This window comes from Lactuca sativa, chromosome 1, assembly GCF_002870075.4.
Source record: "Lactuca sativa cultivar Salinas chromosome 1, Lsat_Salinas_v11, whole genome shotgun sequence".
NCBI classification, from domain to species: Eukaryota; Viridiplantae; Streptophyta; class Magnoliopsida; order Asterales; family Asteraceae; genus Lactuca; species Lactuca sativa.
Window position 1 is genome coordinate 208,250,927 of NC_056623.2, and position 21,981 is coordinate 208,272,907.

Below are 21,981 nucleotides of genomic sequence, written 5' to 3' on the forward strand. Positions count from 1 at the left end.
TTCTAAATGCTTAGATTGATATTTTAATCAACTTTAGTCAAGGATATATTGTGACATCCCCATTTTCACGGACATAAAAGACCGATTTTCTGTTTATGCTTTATAAAAATCAGAGTATCTCTTTTAATAAAAATGTTGCGGAATTTGTTCCCAGTAAAACATGATAAATACGTTATCAAAGCATTTCCGAAGAAAAGTATTCTTAATTCATTTTAAAACATTTGGGATGTCATTGTCAATACAGAAACATAAGCATAAACAAAGCTTACATTTATTTACACTAGTGATCTACATCTCTTTAATCTCAGTGTAATGTGACTTCATCTCAACACCTGTAATATAAATAAACTGAGTGGGTCAGGTTGGGAAACCTGGTGAGTACATAGGGTTTTCAACCCACAATAGTATAATTATTATGTTTAAACAATCAAAGAATCGACTCAATTACCCATCGCCATTATTTTCTTTACTCTTAAGGATCTATCCTAAGAGTCATCTATTCCACATTAGTTCATTCTAAAGTCCTTTGCTTCCAGAGTTATAGGACTCGCACTAAATCCATAGCTGCCAATGCTCGTTCGTAAAGCACTAATTCCATAGCTGCTGGGTACTAAATCCATAGCTACCAGTGTTTATCTAATAGGTACTAAGTTCATATTTAATGTCCCAAAACTCAAGACTAAAAATTTCTTTTTATAAAACATTACTTAAAACATAATTATCAATCCATAACATAATCAAAGTATTACTTCCAAAACATACTTTCATTATCAGAGTAAAACATTCCCAGGCTGTGTAATCTATGGTGTGTGCCATGCGATCACCCCGAGCTCTTCCCTCCGCTACCGGAAGTACCTGAAACCAAAACTGAAAACTGTAAGCACGAAGCTTAGTGAGTTCCCTAACCTACAACATACAATACATAACCACATACTGCACATACTAGGGCACGCTTGCTATTCTGGGCCTCGCCCCCTACCTCGGGCCTCGCCCGCTACAACGGCTCCGCCACTCCAGGCCTCGCCTGGCTTCGAGCTCCGCTCGGATACAGATCTGTTTCACTTAGGCCTCGCCCGCTAGCATATACTAACACATAAGCATATCACAACACACAAACTAACATATACTAACAAATCATGTCCTGAGGCCTCGCCTATCTTGGGCCTCAACCTTGTCCTGCTACTAGTGAGTCATGGAACCCCGTCCATGCTCCTACTGATAGTGAGATATGGGCCCAGCCTACACTCACTCTTTCCTTAACTTGGGACTCACCCCTGATCTGCTGCTAATGAGATGTGGAACACCGTCCACACTCTGTTGTTGGTGAGATATGGGACCTCGCCCACACTCACCTCCCTACCAGGCACATACACGTATCACACAGACAAAAAGCATAAACTATCATATAAACCATTCCTTGGGCACCCGCCCGCTATCATTAGACCTCGTCCTGAATATCATACTAGCATACTGTGCCTAGGCCTAACCCCTGGGTCTTCTACTCATAACTACATAGGCCGGCATTGTGGCCTTAGACTCATTCACACAAAGGGAAATCTCACCTCCACTTGCTGAACTTGCTGACACCCCTCTGACTGCTGCCCGACAACTCTATGAACTACGGCTCTACTAGCTCCCCATGCTACCAATATTAATATAACACTAAGTCTAACTGTCCTCCAGAAGTCAACTAAGTCAACTATGGTCAAGGTCAAAGTCTTGGTCAAGGTCAACCTTCCAGGTCAACCCTACTCGCCGAGTCTGCCTACTGTTTCGCCGAGTTCACACACTCAGATTCCTTCCATTAGCGACTCGACTCGCCAAGTCAGACCATGACTCGCCGAGTCCACCGATTTCCGAGTCCTTTCCTGTCCAACTCACTGAGTCTCCACCCGACTCACTGATTCGAGTAATACCTCGAAGGGTTCAGGGTTTGCGACCTGACTCGCCGAGTCCAAGCACAGACTCGCCGAGTGCAAGGCAAACTTCAACAGACTCGCCGAGTTGTTCATCTAACTCGTCGAGTTCCTCCCAATCTTCATACTACTCGCCGAGTCCACTCGAAGGACTCGCCGTGTCTATTCAGTCCTTCATACATTTAGAGGCTTTTGAGTCATGCAGGGACTCCAAACTGTAGATCCACTCTCCCAAAGCTCATTCCCCACATAAAGTTGCAACCTTTACGTGTAGCTAAGGAGATCTAGGCTAAACACACCACAAACTAGGGTTTAAGACAACCATGCATCACCTACACTCTTAAGGCTGATACTTTATGACTCTCTGGGCCAAGACACAACTGGAGCTAAAGGGATTCAACTTAGGGACGTCCAAACCCGAAATATATCATACTTGGTCCAAAATCTCATAAAGAGGGACATGAAATGATCCAACAATTAACAAGGCAAGCAAGGAACTTGATTACCAAAATGAGCAGCTAAAGAGATGAATCTTCTGGATCCACAACCTTCCTCTTGAACCCTTAACGCCTTCTTCTCCTTCTAGGCTTCAAGAACACTCCAACTCTTCAACAATGGCTCACACACTCAAAGAGAGCACTAGGGTTTCGTGGAATAGCTTCTGGACAATGGGGGCTACAAATGAGGCTGATACAAGGAGAATGAGATGCTTAAATAGGGTACAAGTCCAAGAATTAGGGCTTTCTCAACCCAAACCAGACTTGTCGAGTCAGTCTCCCCGACTCATCGAGTCAGTCACTTAAACCGCGACACGGATCACGCTGCGACTCGTCGAGTTCCTCCCTGGACTCGACGAGTTGACCCATTTGACTTAGGGTTTTATTTACTTACTTGGCCTTTCGGATCTTGGGTGTTACAACTGTCCCCCACTTAAAATAAACTTCATTCTCTAAGTTCACTATGGCCAACCGACCTAAGATCTGCGTCCAATACTTTGCCTGGCAAAACCGAACACCCGCTGGCTACCTCTGCCGGCATTCCGCCCGGTCACTCTGACTATCATTATTTCTTGCGGATAATATTCTCAGGTTTACCCTAGCCCTGACCCTCATGGAACGTAACTTACTTGACTAACAATCCTTCTGGTACTCCCCGAGTACTCATGCTAGACCTCCTAGGGGTTCACCCCTCTTTTCCTCGTGTTTTCTGGCCTTCTCCAAGCAACGTCCCATATCAACTACTCCCTATGTCACTGTGAAGGTCCTATCCTTCACCAAATCCATTACTCCCGATACCTCCAGTACGGGTCATTACCGCCAGTATCCACTGGGCATTTCTCTCTACTATATTTTGGTGTCGAGCACCCCACGATCAACTAACTGAATTCCACCATAGACTGCTTACCAGCACTGCTACTGACTGAAAATTTCTGCTATTCCTTATCTGCCTTCTGGATGAACCGAGACCACCCTGGCCCCTACTGATCTATCAATATCCCACCGGTCGCTAGCCCCAACACCGACTCCTAGTCGCTCCCAGTGACTTTCGAAGAAACTTAGGCTATCTAATACTGCACTCTCTACTTTGCCACTCTGGCGCTACAAGTCCTAGGATCCTCGATCCCCTAACTTGACCCTAAGGTCCTTACCAAGTCCCACCTATGCTACTAACACTCACGGGCCTCGCCCACGGGTCTCACCCAACTATAACCTCAACTGGTCTATTCTTCTAGTCTCACTCGCCTAACGACTCTCGCATGGGCCTCGCCCACGGGTCTCACCCCACTACATCCTGGAGCGGCCTCTCCCAAGGTCTCACCTTTCTAGAGCTATATAGGCAAGCTCCCTACTATCCTCAACTGCTACCCATTCTTGATGCCTTCCTTGATCACTAGGAGATAAGGTCTCGCCCCAACTCCACTAACGAAGCTACCAGGGAATACTACGGCTTACCCGTCGTCTTACAACACCTTCCATCTCTGACTGCTGCTGGAGAAGCTACGACTCTCCCGCCGCTCTACTATGCTCTACGAACTGCCTCCACCAGTATCTACTAACACAAAAGCATCCCATGCTATCTATCATCAAGATCTTCATTCCGACTCACTCGAGTCCTACAGGCGATCCTCCAACCTGAATTCCCAACCATGTACTAACCATCACCATTACACACACTAACTGATGGGGACTTTCTCAAACTCCTAACCCTGAACTCCTCAATCCATCAAACGCTGGGCCACCCCCTTTCCTTCTCAGAGACCGCGTACTCATTCTGGATCTGCGTGCTCTTACCCTTGTACACTTGGAGGATTCTCCCCCACTTCGATCCTGCTTACACCTCGTTGCTCAATGCTCGAAAAGAAATCCCAATCCTTGCTACCATTCCATAGTCAATCTGCTGAGGAACCCAAGCCTACCATAGCTAGGGATCTAACCAGTCAATCTCTACAACGATACAGTTCCGAACAGGCAAGACATTCCAAGTCCTACACCGGCATGCTACAGTTACTGCATCCTAAGCGACCTTCTCTGATAGGGAACATCCCCTAACTATTATCTAGATATCCAAGGTATGCTAATGGCATATAACTAAATCACAAGCAAGCCGCACAAAATCAAAATACTCATACCAATAATGATGCAGAACCATAACAATATAATCATGCATAAAGAAAAACAGAAAACGGAAGTCGCATACCTGCAACGTCCGACGCTGCTCGTGTCTCCATGGTCGTCATCTGAAAAGCCCTTCTTCCTACCGCAGGCGCCTCTTCCCGGCCCTGACGGCCCTCTATGATCCTCAAGGTTGCAGGGGCAGGTGCCATCACCCGCCCTGCTGGAAGCAAACTGGGACACTGGGCCTTCTTGTGGCCCTGCTGGTTGCAGTGAAAACATATCAAGTCTGATCCCTGTGTGGTGGCAGCAGTACAACCACTGCTAAAATGACCAGTCCGACCGCACTTGAAGCAGCCCGAATCTGCACCACTACACACCCTGGTGCGTCTGCCGCACCTTCCGCATCGGCCGCGGCTCTGGTAATCCCTCGATCTCGAGTCTGACCCCTTGGTCCTTTTTCCCGAGCCTGTGACTGTCTGAATCTCATCCGGCTTCCTCTTCCGGATCTGTTCCAAATCAATCTCCCTTTCTTTAGCTCGTGCGATCATATCCTCCAATGTTTTACAGCTGGACCTGCTCACAAATTGCCTGATGTCATCCCTCAACATCTCGTGATATGGGGCCTTCTTCATCTCCTCATCCGCGACATACTGCGGAACAAAAAGGGCCCTCTCCCTGAACTTGGCGGTGATCTCCGCCACAGTCTCAGTAGTCTGCGTCAAATCCTGAAACTCCGATGCCAACTGCTGCACCTTAATAATCGGTGAAAACTCGGCCCTAAACCTAGTCGAGAAATCGCTCCATGTCATTGCGTCCAACGCGGCATCATCATCAATGGCATGACCAATCTCCTCCCACCAATCCCTCGCTCTGTCCTTCAGAAGGCAGGAGGCAAGTTGACCTTGTCCCCCTCGGGACACTGACTTGTACGGAATGCATTGGCAATATCAGCCAACCATCTGCTGCTAGCGATGGGGTCCCTAGACCCAAGATAATTTGGTGCCCCGCAAGCCCTGAACTCTCAAAATGTCAAAGTACGCGCTCCCATCAAAGCCATCATCTCGGTACGGAAGGCTTCCAGCCTCTCATCCAAGATCTCCAGTATACCCTCCTTGACCGTGCTAAAGATCACAGGAGTCTGGTCTAGTATGCTGCGAGTAACCTCAGCTGATATTAACTCCCTAGCCTGATCCCTCTCCGACGCCTGATTTGCCCACTAGTCTATCTCGCAACGTCACCATGCTGAAAATATAACACAACCACTATCAAAATACTTATCACTGCTCCGAGACCAAATACACGCACTACCGGGTTCCTGGTCTTGTCTCGGCCTTTCCCAAATCGAGTACGGATCCTTTGCTTTTAATAGTACGGGCCCATACTACCTTCCACATTTATCCGTACTTTCCTTAAGAACTACTTCGATTCCACCAGGTCCCTTTTCCACTACTACTGCTCCCAGCACTACCTCATCCTAGGCTTGCCCTAGGGAAACCTCTAACTCAAACCAAACCAGTCCTTAGCCGCTGAAGACCTCCTTATGATGCCAATAAGCCATCACCTGGATACCATCACATGTGATGAGGCTTAGATAATCCTTCAAGTAAAAGACTCGTCCATACAACGGTTGGGCTCAAACAAGAGCTGCGCAATAGGGCCAAATCCAGCACTCTGAGATTATTCAACCCTGATCACATGTGATGTGACGTATCCACCTAATGGCTAGCTCCCATCACTCGGAGTCCCACAATGCACAAAGAAAGCGACATTCAGACAAGGGAAAATCTAACCATAACATACTCAAGCAATCATAATCTCATAACAAGAATCTATACTAGCATGCAACACAAACTCATAAACTCAGGCATAACCTAAACAGGCTATCGTACTACTGTCTAACCAGCACTATCATGCAGCTCAAAAGCACATATAACAGGAACATAAGGCATCCTCCCTAGATCCTTAGTCCTAATATAGCATGTTGTTCTATTAACTGATAATCATAACATAACTTGTTTGGGTCTTTTGGGGTACTTACTTGAGCTTGACTGATTGCATGTACCACACCCCTTTTCTCTTTTCAAAATTCTTTTCTTTCTAAATTTTTTTTGCTTTTCTAAAACTGTTTTCTTTCTCAAACTCGTTTTACAAAACTGTCTTTTCATTTTGAAAACTTCTATACCAATTCCTTAGTTTGAGTTCAGACACACCTGATAGTACGTCCGAATCCCTTAAACCAAGGCTCTGATACCAACTTGTAACATCCCAAAATTCAAGACTAAAAATTTCTTTTATAAAACATTACTTAAAACATAATTATCAATCCATAACATAATCAGAGTATTACTTCCAAAACATATTTTCATTATCAGAGTAAAACATTCCTAGGCTGTCTAACCTATGGTGTGTGCCATGCGATCACCCCGAGCTCTTCCCTCCGCTACCGAAAGTACCTGAAACCAAAACTGAAAACCGTAAGCACGAAGCTTAGTGAGTTCCCCAACCTACCACATACCATGCCTAACCACATACTTCACATACTTGGCCACGCCCACTATTTTGGGCCTCGCCCCTACCTCGGGCCTAGCCCGCTACAACGGCCCTGCCGCTCCAAGCCTCGCCTGGCTTCGAGCCTCGCTCGGATACAGATCTGTTTCACTTAGGCCTCGCCTGTCACTGGGCCTCGCCCGCTAGCATATACTAACACATAAGCATATCACAACACATAAACTAACTTGTACTAACAAATCATGTCCTGAGGCCTCGCCTATCTTGGGCCTCGCCCTTGTCCTGCTACTAATGAGTCATGGAACCCCGTCCATGCTCTTACTGATAGTGAGATATGGGCCCATCCCACACTCACTCTTTCCCTAACTTGGGACTCGCCCCTGATCTGCTGCTAATGAGATGTGGAACACCGTCCACACTCTGTTGTTGGTGAGATACGGGACCTCGCCCACACTCACCTCCCTACAAGGCACATACATGTATCAAACAGACAAAAAACATAAACTATCATATAAACCATTCCTTGAGCACCCGCCCGCTATCATTAGAACTCGTCCTGAATATCATACTAGCATATTGTGCCTAGGCCTAACCCCTGGGTCTTCTACTCATAACTACATAGGCCGGCATTGTGGCCTTAGACCCATTCACATAAAGGGAAATCTCACCTCCACTTGTTGAACTTGCTGACACCCCTCTGACTGCTGCCTGACAACTCCATGAACTACGGCTCTACTAGCTCCCCGTGCTACCAATATTAATATAACACTTAGTCTAACTGTCCTCCAGAAGTCAACTAAGTCAAGTCTGGTCAAGGTCAACCTTCCAGGTCAACTCTACTTGCCGAGTCGGCCTACTGACTCGCCGAGTTCACACGCTCAGAGTCCTTCCATTAGCGACTCGACTCGCCGAGTCAGACCATGACTCGCCGAGTCCACCGATTTCCGAGTCCTGTCCTGTCCTACTCACTGAGTCTCCACCCGACTCATTGATTCGAGTTTTACCTCGAAGGGTTTGGGGTTTCGTGACCTGACTCGCCGAGTCCAAGAATAGACTCGCCGAGTCCAAGGAAAACTTCAACAGACTCGCCGAGTTGTTCATCCAACTCGTCGAGTTCCTCCCAATCTTCATACTACTTGCCGAGTCTATTCAGTCCTTCATACATTCAGAGGCTTTTGAGTCATGCAGGGACTCCAAACTGTAGATCCACTCTCCGAAATCCCATTCCCCACATAAAGTTGCAACCTTTACGTGTAGCTGCGGAGATCTAGGCTAAACACACCACAAACTAGGGTTTAAGACAACCATGCATCACCTACACTCTTAAGGCTGATACTTTATGAGTCTCTGGGCCAAGACACAACTAGAGTTGAAGGGATTTAGCTTGGGGACGTCCAAACCCGAAATGTATCATACTTGGTCTAAAATCTCATAAAGAGGGACATGAAATGATACAACAATTAACAACGCAAGGAAGGAACTTGATTACCAAAATGAGTAGCTAAAGAGATTAATCTTCTAGATCCACAACCTTCCTCTTGAACCCTTAAATCCTTCTTCTCCTTCTAGGCTTCAAGAACACTCCAACTCTTCAACAATGGCTCACACACTCAAAGAGAGCACTAGGGTTTCGTGGAATAGCTTCTGGACAATGGGGGCTACAAATGAGGCTGATAGAAGGAGAATGAGATGCTTAAATAGGGTATAAGTCCCGGAATTAGGGCTTTCTCAACCCAAACTGGACTCGTTGAGTCAGTCACTTAAACCGCGACACAGATCACTCTGCGACTCGTCGAGTTCCTCCCTGGACTTGACGAGTTGACCCATTTGACTTAGGGTTTTCTTTACTTACTTGGCCTTTCTGATCTTGGGTGTTACACCATAGCTACCAATTCCTAACAGGTACTAAGTCCATAGCTACCAGTGTTTATCCAATAGGCACTAAGTCCATAGGTGTCGATGTTATTTGTTAGGCACTAAGTCTATAGCTGCCAATGTTTACTCACATCATCTTTTATCTCTCATCATTCATCTGCCCATCTCATACCCAACATACTTGTATATTTAAAATACGTATACAGTTCAAATCATTTAAAACATGTATAAAAAAAACGTTCATCCAACATAGACAACAAGTATTCAAATAATATGCACACATAGCACGTAGTTTATACAAAATACTTCATATCTATGTGTAAGATGAAAGTAACTATGCACTCACATGAGAAGGTGGTGACTCGGTATTCGGACAACGCTTTGTTTACTTTAAAATACTTTCCTTCGACGAAACCTAGTATTATTACTACTAGATTTTAGTCTATTATTTACCGTGACTAATTATTAGTCTTATTATTGTTATGATATAAGCATTTAAACAATACTTTCCAACCACTATGTACAAACAGGGGCCAGACATAAAACACCGGAGGGCAGGACCATTTTGGCGTATAGCACTTTTTGAAATGCAACAACCCTATGCGGCCCTTTAAACCAGATTCCGTGTACCACGAGTTGTTAAAAAGATATTAAAACGACACTTATATAAGTCATAATAATAGCTCAAATATTTATTATAAATTTATAATAACAATACTGGTTTTAAATATAAATTATATTTAAAATAGGGTAATCATAACTTACTTACAAGGGGATTTTAGCTAGGAGTCGGGCTCTGCAGGGGCAGAACTTTGTCGCTGAATCTTTCTAAGAAAGATTCGTGCAATGCTTCAAGGCTCACCTTACTATACTAAAACTACAGAAAGAGAAGTCGAATCACGAGGGACCGAAATGCTCGGGGGATAAGGAGAGAAAGACTCTTGAATCAAGAGAATGGTGCAAGAATTATGAGAGCCCAAGGCTCTTATTTATACTAATTGAATTTTCAAAAACTACCCTCCATAATTACTTAATGACCTTTTAGTTATATAAACAACTAAATACCCCTCTATAATACTATTTTAAATAAATTTAATGATATTTGTACTAAACTAATGTCGAAACAACAGAACATTAGTCTTATAATGACCGCATCGTCAATACCTTTCTAATGATATATACATATGTATATATATATATATATATATATATATGTGTGTGTGTGTGTGTGTGTACGTATATATGATTTATACTTTATTTTAATACGTAAATATGCTATTATAATTTGTAACTCATTCATACGAACTCCGTTTTTGACGTTATTTATATCCACGCGTAGGTGGAAACGTACTCTACAACTTTCGTTTAGACTCTGTCGGCTAATTTTGAACTTTTTTTAAAGTTATATTTTTAACAGGCCGGGACATGATTGGTCCGTTAAAATCTCATAACTTCTTCATCCGATGTCCATTTCGTCTGTCTTTTTATCGTTATGCTACTAATAACGAGATATTTGATACTCGTTTAGGTTGTGTCGGCTAAAAACTACTCGATCTAATATTTGAATTTCGGGATGTATATTGCTAATCCGAAACTTCGAAAAATCATAACTTCCTCATACGAAGGATTTGGGCGTTCTTTTTATAGACGATTTCAGTTTAACATATTATACGACTTTCGTTTAGATCGCTAAGGCTAAATCTCGCTCTATCGTAAATTCACTATTTACGTATCCCGATTTCGTGCTGGTTCTGTCGCGAAAGTTCGATGGGTCATAACTTATTCGTTGTAACTCGGATTTCGGCGGTCTTTATATGTGCAAAAACCTTGTAACATATACTACAACTTGGTTAAGATTATTTATTCTAAATAATATTTTGCCGAAAAGTCATTTTCGACACTTATTGCCTCTAAACTGATTAGCCCGGATCTACGGGCCTTACATTTATCTCCCCCATAGGATGATTACCTCCCGAAATCATCAATGAAACAGGACTCACATGATGACTCCATATGTTATCTCTTCATCGTAAGTATACTGTAACTTTGATGTTTCTTCGAATGAGTATCTAACTTTAAGACTTACTGACTACAAGCGGTGCCCGATCTAGGACCCGCTCTCCATCTCATGTTAGACTTCCAAATCATTATCTTCATGGCGCGATCTCAATCTTTATTGGAGACTCATTTTTTTAACAAACTTGAGATAAGTTTCTTCCTTCGATTATCATAATAGACTGATGGGTCATGCTCTAATGACCTCTCATCGTATGATGCATCGCTTGGACTCAGGTCTTTTAGAGTCAAATTCTAGAACATACTATATCTTCCTTCATGTTCTAACCATATCTTAAAAGGTAGCATTTCTAACTACAATCAACCTTTCGTGATACTTCTACTGATTGCTTTTTATTTCAATCTTTTGTCTTAATTCAGACGCTACATCGAACTTGATTCTCTAAACCACATAACATACTCAATGTAGTCGGACTCAATTTGATATGACCACTAGGGTCGGAATAAAAATCATCTTCTTAGTCGTTACCGAAATGATGGTAATGACATACTTGAATAAAACAAAATCAGTTACTAGCTTCTTGGTAACCTTGTGACTTTCCCTGATCCAAGTGTGAGACCTGTGCTTCTGGTAGTATATGCATCTACTACCTTTCACACCTACTCATACTCGTCCCAACTATTGTCTCTTAGTCCTCATGTCCTAAATCACAAAATAATTTAACAAATATGAGTGTGTCCAAACAATCATAAAAATTTCCCTAGACTCTACAAGGACTTCTTCCATGCATATCTTCAATCATCAATTCTGCTTCAACTCGATTGGTGATGGACATTCCAGATGATAGGAAAATTTTAGGAATTACATCAATCGTTCTATCATCCCGCCAATCAAATGTGTACATTCAGATGTACCCTACTTCTATAGACGTACTGCTATTTTATCAGACGTATTCTAAAAGCAACATACCTCTCATATGATATCTTCCGATAGGTATCATTATGTATCGTAAGCCATCTCATTTCCTCTATTTTCCCAGTCTATCATGGTTCGCATCACTTCCTGAACTTCTACCATCGTGATAGGTTTGGGTGCAAGCGTAACGACCGATGTATGACCCATCACATTCTTAGGCTTAGGTTGTCATCTTCCTCTTGTTTTGTACACCCAAGAATACGTTCGGTGTACCGAGAAGAGAATTTAAGATAGGAAAGATTTTATTTACGATAGACGTATAAATCTCCTTGTCACACAGAAACGTTACATGCTAGTTCTAATATCGTAATCATACACATGGAATCCTGAACACATTAGGTTTCCAGATCTGGTCGGCAACAGACCATAGATCCGAACAAATAACATCATATAAGGCATCTTTATAGCTATAACATAAATCATTTAGCACATAAAGTATTTTAGGCATCTTTCCTAAAATAAACTAGCGCTCGTGTTTAAATTATACCAGACACTCATCTCACAATCATCGCTTAGCATTCTAAGTTTAAGTCTAGAAATAAATCCTTATTCCTAGTTCCCTTAAACTAATGCTCTGATACCAACTGTGACATCCCCATTTTCACGGACAGAAAAGACTGATTTTTTTGTTTATGCTTTATAAAAATCAGAGTACCTCTTTTAATAAAAATGTTGTGGAATTTGTTCCTAGTAAAACATGATAAATACGTTATCAAAACATTTCCGAAGAAAAGTATTTTTAATTCGTTTTAAAACATTTGGGATGTCATTGTCAATATAGAAACATAAGCATAAACAGAACTTACATTTATTTACACTAGTGATCTACATCTCTTTAATCTCTCAGTGTAATGTGACTTCATCTCAACACGTGTAATATAAATAAACTGAGTGTGTCAGGTTGGGAAACCTGGTGAGTACATAGGGTTTTCAACCCACAATAATATAATTATTATGTTTAAACAATCAAACAATCGACCCAATTACCCATCCCCATTTTCTTCTTTACTCTTAAGGATCTATCCTAAGAGTGATCTATCCCGCATTCGTTCATTCTGAAGTCCTTTGCTTCCAGAGTTATAGGACTGGCACTAAATCCATAGCTGTCAATGTGCATTCGTAAAGCACTAATTCCATAGCTGTTGGGTAGTAAATCCATAGCTACCAGTGTTTATCTAATAGGTACTAAGTCCATAGGTACCGATTCCTAACAAGTACTAAGTCCATAGCTACAAGTGTTTATCCAATAGGCACTAAGTCCATAGCTGCCGATGTTATTTGTTAGGCACTAAGTCTATAGCTGCCAATGTATACTCACATCATCTTTTATCTCTCATCATTCATCTACCCATCTCATACCCAACATACTTGTATATTTGAAATACGTATACAGCTCAAATCATTTAAAACATGTATAAAAAAAACGTTCATCCAGCATAGACAGCAAGTATTAAGATAATATGCAGACATAGCACGCAGTTTAAATAAAATACTTTATATCTATGTGTAAGATGAAAGTAACTATGCACTCACCTGAGAAGGTGGTGACTCGGTACTCAGACAACGCTTCGTTTACTTTAAAATAATTTCATTCGACGAAACCTAGTATTATTAGCACTAGATTTTAGTCTAATATTTACCGTGACTAATTATTAGTCTTATTATTATTATTATTATTATTATTATTATTATTATTATTATTATTATTATTATTATATAAGCGTTTAAACAATACTTTCCAACCACTATGTACAGACAGGGGCCAGACATAAAACACCGGAGGGCAGGACCATTTTGGCGTATGGCACTTCTGAAAACCAACAACCCTATGTGACCCTTTAAACTAGATTCCCACATACCACAAGTAGTTAAAAAGATATTATAACGACACTTATATAGGTCATAATAATAGCTCAAATATTTATTATAAGTTTATAATAACAATACTAGTTTTAAATATAAACTATATTTAAAATAGGGTAAGCATAACTTATTTACAAGGGGATTTTAGCTAGGAGTCGGGCTTTGCAGGGGCAGAACTTCGTCGCTGAATTTTTCTAAGAAAGACTCGTGCAGCGCTTCAGCACTCACCTTACTATACTAAAACTACAGAAAGAGAAGTCGAATCACGAGGGACTGAAATGCTCAGGGGATAAGGAGAAAAAGACTCTTGAATCAAGAGAATGATGCAAGAAATATGACAGCCCAAGGCTCTTATTTATACTAATTGAATTTTCAAAAACTACCCTCCATAATTACTTAATGACCTTTTAATTATATAAACAACTAAACACCCCTCTATAATACTATTTTAAATGAATTTAATGATATTTGCACTAAACTAATGTCGAAAGAACTTAACATTAGTCTTATAATGACCGCATCGTCAATACCTTTCTAATCATATATACATATGTATATATATGTGTACGTATATATGATTTATACTTTTATTTTAATACGTAAATATGCTATTATAATTTGTTACTCGTTCATACGAACTCCGTTTTTGACGTTATTTATATCCACGCGTAGGTGGAGACGTACTCTACAACTTTCATTTAAACTCTGTCGGCTAATTTTGACTTTATTTTTCAAGTTATATTTTTAACAGGCCGGGACAGGATTGGTCCCTTAAAATCTCATAACTTCTTCATCCGATGTCCATTTTCTTCTGTCTTTTGATCGTTATGCTACTAATAACGAGATCTTCGATTCTCGTTTAGGTTGTGTAGGCTAAAAACAGCTCGATCTAATATTCGAATTTCGGGCGGTACACTGCTAATTCGAAACTTCGAAAAATCATAACTTCCTCATACGAAGTCAGATTTGGGCGTTCTTTTTATGGATGCTTTCGGTTTAACGTGTTATACGACTTTCGTTTAGATCACTAAGGCTATGTCCCACTCTATCGTAAATTCAGTATTTACGTATCCCGGTATCGTGCCGGTTCCGTCGCGAAAGTTCGACGGATCATAACTTCTTCGTTATAACTCGGATTTCGGCGGTCTTTATATGTACGCAAACCTTGTAACATATACTACAACTTGGTTAAGATTATTTATTCTAAATAGTATTTTGCCGAAAAGTCATTTTCGACACTTATTACCTCTAAATTGACTAGCCCGGATCTACGGGCGTTGCATATATATATATATATATATATATATATATATATATATATATATATATATATATATATATATATATATATATATATATATATATGAATTTTATGTTGGAATGGTTCAACATAAGGAAATTATATATATATATATATATGTATATATATATATATATGTATATATATATATATATATATGTATATATATATATATATATATATATATATATATATATATATATATATATATATATATATATATATTGCATTCTCAATATTCGATTATGATTACGACATCTCTCTTCATTGTCACATTTTGAAAACATGACAAATAATAAATATTGTAGTAAAAGATTGGTCTAGGATCATGTCTTTATGTGAGACATCTTTAATCGTGTCCTATATGCTTCGGATATAGGATCGATTACATGTGCTATAATATTTATCCTTTCTAAATTTTCCAAAATGCATTGGGCATTAAGAGGGGGTAAGGCCTAGAATTGGATATGACTAAAATTATTAAGTAATTATGAAGGAAAATCTGAGGTTTACCAAAGATTGGTTGCTCAGGGACAGTTGGAAGTGATAGTAAAAATGGGAATATGTAAATGTCTTCGTTTTTTCCATTAGAATTTTGTAGCTAGTCTGTAGCTAATTACCTACAGATTAGCTAAAATTTTTCTTATTTTTGACTTTTCGGGCACCAAACTTCGGTTTTTCACAGCTCTATTATACATGATTATCTATATTTTCACCAATTTATAGCTATTAATATCATTCATAATGTCGTGTGCACATACGAGATCCATTACTCGATTAATGGTTTAAAACTATAATGCTTATGATCTACATTCACATATAAATACTCACAAACACGTATACATACACATATATACGTACATATATACCACAACTCATTCATGTATACAAACAGAAGCCAACCACAAGTTGGTGAAAAATATAGTCATTATATTGTTAAACTGTGAAACGAGTACTTGATCCCGAAGACGCACACGACATTAGGAATGATATTAATAGCTATAAGTTGGTGAAAATATAGATAGTCATGTACAAGATGTTTATAAATGATTATCTACATTTTCACCAACTTATACCTATTAACATCGTTCATAAAGTCGTGTGCACCTTCGAGATTTTTTCTCATTTAATGGTTTAAGATTGTAATACTTGTTAATATTTGTGATTTCTGATATGCATACATTTACATACACACCCACAGTCATGTACGTACACATACATAGATACATACATACATAAATTCATAAATACACATATACATACATACATATACATACATACATATTTCTCTTTATTATAATCATTTTTCATTATTTATAAATTATATATAGATTATTTCACCTTATTGATGTGTTAAACGTAGTTTTTTTCGTTTAGTCGTTTGTTTGTGTGTTAAACACATTTGTTACAATAATTATATATTATTATGATCTTTATAAATATTATTATTATTAGTATTATTAATATGATTTTTAATTGTTCGTATCTTAAATATGTAAGAAAAAATGATCCAAAGAAAAAAAGATTTTAAGAAGTCAAATAATGAAAAATAATAATAATAATAATAATGAGAGATTATAAATCTGTCGTTATTTCGTAACTATTATGTAGCTATTTTCTTCCGTCGCTAGCCCATAACTATTCCATAACTAATTAGCTACATAATAGCTATAGATTTGAATCCGTAGCTATACAGTAGCCATTCCGTAGTTAATGAGCTACATAATAGCTACGGAGTAGCATCCGTAGCTATTTCGTTGCTAAATTAGGGCGTCCTATTCTGTAGCTTATCCATAGCTAATTAGCTACGAAAATTTTCCGTCACTATTTCCCGTAGGAAAATCCCATGTTTTGTAGTAGTGGATATGCATGCGTTGACATGACTTGGGGCAGGTTGTCATCGATTTTATTGGAATTATAGGATCTGGATAGCAATTTCGGATCAATATGATGATGAAAACAGGATTATGATGGGAGTGTAATGACTAGCTCGTTGGCTCATGGTTCATGGGTTGGGGTCTAAAAGATTGGAAGCAAAGCTGACGTCTTATATTTGTTGTGCTCGGTCCAAAATAGAAAGAGAGGCATTAGGCTGAGAAAATGCATAAGCATGGATTGATAAATTTTTTAGAGCCATGGAAGGCTTCATCTGTATAGCGAGGGAGACTAGAAGGAAGAAACCCATAGGCTTCTGATCACGTGTACGTGCAGTGGCGGAATCAGGAATTTTGATTTTGGGGTACAAACATTGTAAATATATTATATGTAGATATTCATTATCGGGAATTAAAAAACATGTTATAATCTCTTTAGTTGAGGGTACAATAATATGAAACATGTTTACACATAATATTTTTTATATATATAAAACAATTTTTTAGGGGTACTGTAGTACCCCCAACGCCCCATCTAGCTCTGCCACTGTGTACGTGATAGACAATTATGAGATAGAAAAGATCAAAATGGAACCAACATGAGTCCTTCCATGCATTCGCATGTGTACATATGTGTAGTATATATGTATATGTTTAGTTGTTGGGTTAAGTGTGATGTTGATAATGGGGAACCAAAGTGTCGTGTTTTACCCTCTTCTACCATTAAATATGGTACTATGAATAAAAGAAAGGATACTTGTACGAATGCAGAAGGAGTTGCTGTTACATGAGGTACCTTCTATCACCCTAATCTTAGTAGTCCAATGAGGTTCTATTTCTTTGATAATGAAATTATAACAGTATGCATGGCGTCATCATGTGGTCAAACCTGTTGGGACTGCTTTTCATTTTCATCTTTAAGACGGATGAAACAAAAGTAAAGCCATATGTGAGGATAATTATTAAACTTATTGGAGTTTTTAGATAAATGAAGTAAAATGATGGACTTAAACCATTTCACACATGGTTTACAAGTGATTTAAGAGTTATTGATTTGCTTTTCCCATTTTAAGAGGACCACGAAGTTATGGTATTTTATAAATAGAATTTGAGGTATAAGGAACAATAAGTTTTAGGTTATTAAAATGATAATCTAAATCTCCACACTTGATTAGAGCATTACTTATACATTTTATATGTTTAAGTCTAGTAGTAATTAAGTCTTGATTATTAAAATATAATAGGTGCATAATCTAATTGTCCACCTAAGTTCTTCGACTATTATGATCACCTGATTCAAAGTTGTCAACGATGGGAACGTAAATTAAGTTATGCAACTTAATAATATTTAGAAATAATAGGTGTAAATAAATGTCTCACGTTGACTTGAGGCGATGTCCTTCTCACAAGTACACAACGTGTCGGCGTAATAGTGGAATTATTTTGTTGTTTTATCTCATTCGCTTCCGTACTATTGTTAGGGCCGCCACTACTAGTGTTGCGGAGCTTGATTATTTGTTTACACCATTCTTAGCGGAATTTGATCAACTTTGTAGTTTTAAAATTATATTATTAGAGTATCTCATGTCTTAAATTAATTGAGATGAACCTAGTTATCTAGGATGCATGTGTCCTTTTTGATGATTGATTACTATGCAATTATTGTCTAAATGTTTTATGCTTAATGGTATCTAGGATGTTGCATGTTAGATTCCTTTTTGGTGATCATGCTAGTTTGAGTGATGTGTATGAACACTATGTGAGGTGGACATGTTAATACTTGTTCGAAAATATTTGTTTAAGATGTTTTAGGACAAACATGCTAAAGTGTATAATCAGTATTGATGTGTTGCGAATGGAAGTAGTGTGGTGTCAAATGTAACAACTTCATAAAATTACATGTTTGTATAAAAATAACTCTTAAGGAGGTAATATGTTAATAAAAGAAAATTTATAATATTTACATGATTACTTGAAAAGGTAAAAGTACAACTCCTAATTTAATTAATCATTACTAAATTAAAAAGGGAAACACACTAGCGGCGCTCAGGGTAGTAACCTAGATATAAGTATATACCCAATCCGGATATTATGATGATCTAGTGGGTTGAAAGATACCTAAGAGATAAAGAGCTTAAGCCAACTTTGGTGCCGACTGGTTTTGCTAGACAACCACTCAGGACATGGTCTTCATACACCTTGGTATACCGGGACATGAGTGATGTTGGTCAAGCGGTGGGACCAAGACAAATATAACGTGGGATTTGGGAGGTGTATCTGTTGAAATTCACACTGCTCGTACCAATCCTTAACGACAATGCATGTATACATATGTGTATAGTTGGAGTAGCGAACACAACGCACCGGGAACAATGATTACAGGTGAGAGTCGTGCCTCACTTAGTGCATTGGGTCGTGTTGGTGATGTTAATAGTGAACGTAGTCTTGCTTTGGGGGTTTTTACGGGGAATAATTAGACCCTAACTAAGAGGTAATACTTAAATGATTATAACGGTGAGCGGTGAGTAATTATTAATGTAAAGCTGAGAAACAAAATATTATATAATAACATTCAAGTGGTGAATCGATAAGATTAAATTAGTTACACTGGCATTGAGGAGAGTAACTAATAAAACAAGCTCTAACTGAAGAACTAAAATAAATTGAGCTAAACATGTGTTTGTTATGTGGTGTGATGTTGTATGTCTTGCTAGTGAGTCTTTGATTGTGAGTAGATTTTTTGTGTGAATCTATTTATGATATGTTTGTTCTCTTAACTTTGTACTGTATTAACTTACTTAGTTTATGCTAACACTTGTTCTTTGTTTGTTGGTTTTTGTGCATTGGAACAGGTAGCTTGACATGATGCCGTGGTGAGGATGGGAACCATTGGGTAGTTTAATTTAGTATCTTTAGTTATGATACCATTTAGACATGTTGAGTTTTCATCATTATGTTTTTGTGAACTTTAAAATGTGATGGGTTTGTTTTTACATGAAAGTAACATTGGTGATGTTTTTGATATAATCATAATAAGTCTTCCGCAACATATTCTGTTAAATAAATATTTTAAATAAAAAACTTTTGGTGAAAAATCACGATGTTACAGACATGTACTCGCCCTGATGGGGCTTTTTCTTTGAGCATGGTCAGTCGATATCAAGGGAACTCGGGTAAAGCTAATTGGATAATAGTTAAGAACACTATTAAGTATCCGCGAAGAACCAAGCACTAGGTCCTTGTTCTCGGAGGTAGTAATGACTTGAGAGTTACTGGTTATAGTGACGCCAGTTTTCAATCAGACCGATACAACTTTTGTTCTCAGTCAGGTTGGGTAGTTACACTCAATAGAGGAGCAGTGACTTGGAAAAGTTCCAAGCAGAAGACCGTGGATGATTCAATGTGCGAGTCAGTATATAGCGGCAAGTGAAGCATCAAAGGAGGCTATATGGTTGAAGAACTTCATTGGAGACCTTGGAGTTGTGCCAACCATAAAGGAGCCCATGGAAATTTTCTGTGATAATGAAGGAGTGGTTGCCTTAACCAACGAACCAAGGGATCATGGCAGATCCAAACGTACCGACAGAAAATATCACTTCATTAGACATCATGTAAAAGAAGGACTCCTCGTCATCAAGAGGCTGTTGTCAGAAGAGAATCATGCATATCCCCTCACAAAGGGTCTGAGTAGGATTTAGCACATTCATCATGCGAGGAGCATTGGTCTGAAGGACGATATTAGTTTTAGTGATTAGATAGATATTTAGAAACTTGTAACAATATAAATGTAACTGACATTGATGAATATGTAAAGGAGATGTATATATAAGTAATTGTTTACTATCTTTTATCAATTGTTTATCTTGTGTTTCACTTTGCATGTTTTGCTTCCTGAATAATTGGATTGTTCAAATTATCCATAGTCGATCATACTTTAGAAGTAAGTAGTGAATTAAGACTATTATGAATGGTTTGTATATTGTCTAAGTGCTTAGACATAGCAATGGTTTGCTACAACGTTCATGAGTACTCTTGAAATGAGGATTTGAGTATTGGATTAAACCCACGCTCATTTGAGTTCCTTAATGGAATTTATCACGAGTAATTATGAGACAATAATATTGTATAGTCTTTAAACCGAGATATATGAGTTGTTGTTTATGAGTTGGTTGTGCATTGATAATGCGTAAACACATCAGTAACTTGATGTTATAAAACATACTGTTGTGTAAGATTGGTGAGTAAATAGTACAAGCATATAAGTCAAAGTTTATCTGCTGCTTTTAACCCAAAGGGATAAAATTGTTGTATTTGATGTCTAAGCCCATAATTATAATTAGTATGTACTTGATTTGATAGTAGATTGGTCCTTTTGGGTTGCCTTCACTCATGCAACTTGACAAGATGACTGGTGGAGAGAGAGTAGGATTTATTAATTGAAATAATAAATTGGTACACAAAAAGATTTTATTAATATATTATAAGATTAATATATTATTTGGAATGCATATTAATTTTGGGATTAAAGGAAGTAATTAATAATGAAAGGGGTTTCTTTGCAAATCATTGATAGTTGGAAAACTGGGTTGATGGATTCCTTAGTTAGGAGTGGACGAAATCCTATAAAAAGGCCCTATTGATTTCGTCCATGGCCTACTGGTAAGAGGTTCATGGGGTGACAACCCGAAATTTCCATTCTGTAAAAACTATATCACTTCAATAGAAGTTATAGCAGTCACAGTTGATTTTCAGACTTTATGCGTAAGTTTGAGTAATTAAGGGTTTACACTTCAGGAAATATCAGGAGAGTGGGTGCACTAGGGTTTTGTGCAACACTGTTATTTCAACACTCTATTATATTAGAGATCATTTCTGGAATAAAAATATTTTCTGCCATAAATATCTCAGGACTATAAATAGATTTCTGAACCAAATTCATTCATTATTCACATTTCCAACTAGAGAAAATCCATTTTCTCTCTAACAGATCTTCAGGTTTTTATCCCATATTGTGAGTACCTCTTTCTAGTAGTGTTAG